The sequence below is a fragment of the Eucalyptus grandis genome, chromosome 7, assembly GCF_016545825.1.
Source record: "Eucalyptus grandis isolate ANBG69807.140 chromosome 7, ASM1654582v1, whole genome shotgun sequence".
NCBI lineage: Eukaryota > Viridiplantae > Streptophyta > Magnoliopsida > Myrtales > Myrtaceae > Eucalyptus > Eucalyptus grandis.
In genome coordinates this window covers 13,856,679-13,862,293 of record NC_052618.1, presented here as the reverse complement: position 1 = coordinate 13,862,293, position 5,615 = coordinate 13,856,679, and the positions used below count along the sequence as shown (strand labels likewise).

Sequence of the window (5,615 nt, the reverse complement as noted above, 5' to 3'; positions counted from 1 at the left end):
TCTTTAAGCAAAGTCTCCATCAACAAATTAAATTTTACATTGGATTAGGTTCCTGAGAATTGTTATATGGAGTTGTAGACATCACCCTAGACCGTGGAATTTATAAGAAGAGAAATTCTGATTAAGTGCAAAATGCCAAAATTTTATTGGCGTGTATGCAGTAACTGAATGGTATTCCAAAAAAGTCAAGGATAGAAAGAATACATAGGTGATGAGAATATAATGGTGAAAATTGCAAGAGTTATTGCATAAGGTGTGTTAGTTCCAATTAGTTAGATTTGAAGCAGAAGAAATATTAATTAGATAAAGCTATACATATTTGATTAGACAAAACTTAAAGTTTAGAGGATGTGATAGGAAAAAAATGCTCAAACTTAGGGATAAAAAGTATAGTTTTATCATATTAATGTAGCATATAGGGAATACGAGACAAGTGGACTTGACCTTCAAATAAGGACACATCATGAAACAAGTTGAATTACGGGGACAAACCGAGATCACGCTACCTTGCCAATAACATGCATGAGCATGAACTTGAAGAAGAGAGACAGAGAGATTGGCATTATTTCCAAGACCATGTATTAGGAAGCTGATTTCAGTGAACTACATTAGTCTCTCTTCTTTCACATGCTATATAAGAGTTAATGGTGGTCTGGGTTTGAGTCCGAATAGAATATTAATTTATCACGTCTAGTGTTTGGTGACATTCTCCGGACTGGATTGACCTAGATACATTTGGACAAAATGCTAGATAAGAAATCTGGTTTAGGGGTGGAAAAAACCATATCGAATATAAAATTTTAGAAATTAACTTAATAATTCCCATGCACCAAGAAAATCCCATATTAAACAAGACTCACCATCCTTGGCGTTTGTCACTGGCGGTACACCACCAACACTCTAATAGCCGTCCACCATGACAGTTCCTTGCTCCGGCTTCTTTGAGCATCCTTGCTGATGCCATGGTTCACGGCTCACTTGGAAGGCTCGAGCTCACCACCTCATCCATGGCTCCCTCTCTTTCTCAATCAGTTTTCAGCTTTTCCACCACCACTTAAGATATGATTACCCAATCTCGGCCTCCATTGTTCCATGATCTTTCTTTTGGTTGACTTTGAACTAGGCGACTTGATGAACGCCAGAGAGAGATCTTCCTCTCATTCAATTTAGAATTTTGTTCAATAGAAGACATGTCTGTGGAAAGTCGTCACGCTCCCAAGGTCGATCTTTGAAAGTCGTTAAGCTCCCTGGTTGACGACAGTGGTCAACTACATGAGGATTCCGTTGGAGATGGATATTTAAAGATTTTCAAACAATAAATTTTTTTTAAAGATTCTAAATTCTATCTTAGGTTGCACCAAACATTTAATGACATATTTCTACTATCCAGAGGATATATGGAGGATTTCAGATCCCGTTTTATCCTATTCTATCATATCCCAATCCCAATCTGGTCGATTGAACATAGCCTTGTAGGTTACCATATACAATATACTTCCCCTTAAAGTGAGAAAGAAGAAAAATGATTAATATTGCTTGAGAAAGTTGTTGTATAGAGTTAATACGATATATCATGCAAATCACATATTAAGAGATAATGTGATTCATATTGGATCCAAGATATGTGATTCATATTGGATCCAACTCAAAAGCAGAAGTTTTTGCACGGTTTTTGCATATTATAAATGACTATCCGTCAGGTCATCCAAAAGATATTCAATATTTTTACTATTGATTCTTGAACCGTCAATGTTTCCTACATATATGAGCAGCTCGTAGTTAAAACAAAAGCCAACCTTCCTCCCTCCCTCTGCTCTTTTGCACAGCCTCATACATAGATGGAGTCACACAAGCATTTCAGCCATCCACACAACGTGATCCTTAGTCAAACCTAACAAGGGTTTCGCCATCCAATTCAATGCTCCGGACCCCGCCGCCTCCTTGTGTATTTCGTAAATCGAAGATTAAGATTCTTGTACCAGTTGATTGTGGTCCTTTGGGTTTCCTGTTTCAGCTTCCTTTTCTTTCTCTTTTTTATGATTCCGAAATAATTTTGAAATTTATTAAAAATCTATTTAAGAATACCCTTGAGCACGTATTGCCAATTTGATCTCCACATTTTTTTTTCTAGCATGACGGGAAAAGAAAATATTCATTTACAAAGCCATAGTTAAAAATGCACAATTACCTTACCCAAGTAACTACAGAGAAAAATTGAATAGGAAATGATCATGTCCACTTTTTTGCTTATGCCAAGAATATGCCCCATATAGGAGTCACAAACCCAGTTTCAATTTCAAATGGAGCTAGCGCCACTTCTAAAAGAATTAGGAAGAGATACATGATCAAGCACGAATGACTGGCTGAAAGAGCGTGGCAAAGATCATCAATGCAGAAATGCAAGTCAATGCACGCACAGCTGCCCATGCGAAAAGAACCATGTGTTTATTAGCAACATTGCCGATTCATAGGAAGGGCCGTCATTACACCAGACAGGGAAATTTATCCAGGAAACCTAGGACGATAGCAGCACCATCCACACAGGTGAGACAGAGACCAACAATCCTCTATTGAAGATAAGAGACAGGAGTAGCTAGGAAGAAGGTCATGCAAATCGAATTGCTATGCTCACCAAAGCTTCCGAAAGATCTCCCCGTTTAATTGAAAGGAGCTCCTCCATCAGGACAATGGGTGGAAGGTAAGACGGAATTTACCGAGTTAATTGCATAGCATAGCTTCTTGAGGCCAAAGAGACATTTCAGAGTTTTTAAGACTAAAACCACGTCTTATGCCATGAAAGTAACGGGATCGCATATCAAAACACCACAAACAACCAATTCCTGCCAAAAGCTTAGCAGAGTTAATATAGTGCAAACTATAGACAGGAAGTTCAAATACTAAATTCGTATAAGAAAACATAGCGTTTACCGGCTTAACTCTTCAAAAAGTTGGACAATCTGAAAATCATAGTCATAACGGGCATCCATTTCTAAGGTAGTTTCTCTTTTGCAAAGAGAGAACGCATTACTTCCACAGGTGAATCTCTTGCCCTATCCTCAACAGAGCCAACTAGACACCAAACAGCTGTCTGCACTCCATAGTTGCAAATGCCAATGAAGAAGTCAACCACCATTGATCTCAGATGCATTTGCAATTGCTAAAGCATTTAATCGAAAGAGAATCCAGTACCCATCCTAGCATTGAAATAGCAAGGCCAAATTTGATTGTTTAAGTCAAGCAAGCAATGTCGTTGGACCAAAACATCAAAACGAGCACTCATGGATATTAAACAGTTGAATCTTTTCAATCAGCACAGAACCATGAAGAAGAGACACAACAGAAGAGACTTTGACACCTCCAGCAAGTAATAGCAGTATCTCCAACTGCTCTGCTACAAGCACTTTTCAATCAGCACAGAATCAACTGCTTCACTATATAAGGAAAAAATTGTGTGCATACCTATCCGAGGTATTCTTTCTACCCTGAACAGAAGTTTCCTGTACCACGACGTCCATAGGGACCAGAATGGTCCTGATTATAGCAGTCATTTCATGATCCTCCTCGAGTACCACTATCCCTATTGCACCCACCAGATCGGCCGCCATTTTGACCAAGACCTTAGTGTCCATCACCTCCACCTCCATACCTGTCATTCCTCCCCGCATACCTACCTCCTCTGCCCTCTTCACTAGGACACTCCCTTGTAGAATGCCCAGGCTTGAGCAAGCACTCTCCATCTCCACCTTCACCTCCACCACCATGGTCCTGATTAGGGCTACGATCAAATGACCATAGTCACAAAGAAATCACTATCTTGGTCATCACCTGAACCTTGAGGCTGAGCTTTTTCCACAATGATATGCCTCCGATCCAAGTCTGTCCCATTCATGGCCTCAACAGCCTCATCCATTGCTTAGTTCTCATTCAAAAGTTACAAAACCAAATCCACGCGAGCATCCAGAGAACTTGTCAACCACCACCTGCTTGAAAAAAATTCTTCCCGGAGTTAGTATGTATTATATGACATGGAAAATTACAGATATCTTCCTGGACTTTGCTCCTCAAATCAAACGCCCTATTCTCACATTTTAGAACATTCAATTATCACTCTCATTTTTTTTGTGTTGTTGTTGTGGAGTCAGGTTGCATCTCACACCCACACATATTTCTCGAATTACTACATCCTCCATGTTGCATTCCACTTTCTGGGTGTGGATGTAGATCTCAAGTGTGCGTAAGGGAAAATAGGTCAATTTATGTTGAGAGATGCATGATGTAGATTTTGAAATGAGAGGAGGGTATTTAATATGAAAAGCAAAATTGAGGATGGTTTTTGCAATTACGCTATATGACATTAATATGATAGTAACTATATCAAATGAAATTTCAGCAAAGATACATCTCATGTTCAAAAAATTGAAAACCTTAGGCTTCTAGAGTTAATTGATCTCAAGCACGCAAACTAACCACAATGCTAGAGCAGTTATTGCCCATACACTGATAAAATTACAAAATTATGGGGACCCACACTAGCTCACAATGGGAAATACAACTTCACACACATTTTCCATCTCCAGATGTGCTCTGTCAACTGTTCTATCAAAAAAGTGTACAATGTCCTAATAGATGACACAAATCCATGTTGTAGATGAGAGCACCAATCCAAAACTTGGTGAGTTCCGCCAATGAACATGGAGTATCAACTCTGATCCATTTAAAAAGCAATAAGTACACCAAATCTCAATGAGCAACAAAGATTCCAATCCATGTTGAGCTCGGTTGAAGTAAGAATTTTCGGACTAATCTCAATGAGCAACAAAGATTCATGAAGCCAAGGCTGACCAATGACGATGGCACAAAAAAGGTACAGTTATTGCAAGCACCATGTTGAACTAATGTAGCAACTCAAGGGCTGGCAACATTTTTGTACTGCCGACAACTAAAACTATTTGATTACTAACGTGACTGAGATTCTCCATACAAAAGAAAGATTCCTATAGTGGCCAGTTCAATATTTCAAAAGAAAACCTTTTACAGTTGTGCCCAACAACGTTCCTTGTTATGTAAGCTTTGGCCTTTGTTTTCTTCTGATGACAAGGAAGTGCATCTTATGTGAGTAAAACCCAACTCTTGATATATACCTATGACAAGCCAAAGAGATAGAAGTTCATACTTTAATCTAGTAGATGGAGTAATCGACACAGAAAAACTGTGATAAAGGGCACATTTGATGTAGCATTGATATTCCCAAATGACAGCCAAACCTCATTCTACTGCAACAAGCAGATGATCCCTTGAGGATTAGACTTAAATCCACAATTTGTCAAGTGTTTTGCAACTATTTGTCCCAACTTTTTTTGCTAGTTATGTACGGCTCGGCTTCAAATAGAGGCCATATAACTGCTGTTCTCGGCTGTAAGATTGACACTGGCGGCACGTATTTGTGGCTGTTCCATGTTAGAGCAGAAAAAAGAAAAAAACACGCAATAGTTCAAATCTTACAAAAAAAAAAAAGGATAAGTGTTCAAGAAGTCCTAAAGCTTGTCATGAAAATATTTTTCAGTCCTAAAACTTATCAAATTATTTCAAATGAGTCCTAAAATCGACGCCGTTAG

The 5,615-nt window shown here is 38.7% G+C and overlaps 1 pseudogene; it reads right to left on the bottom strand.

Annotated features, from left to right (window-relative positions):
* Positions 1-3,379: 3,379 nt before the first annotated feature.
* On the bottom strand, positions 3,380-4,190 carry LOC120295872 (annotated as a pseudogene).
* Positions 4,191-5,615: the final 1,425 nt, after the last annotated feature.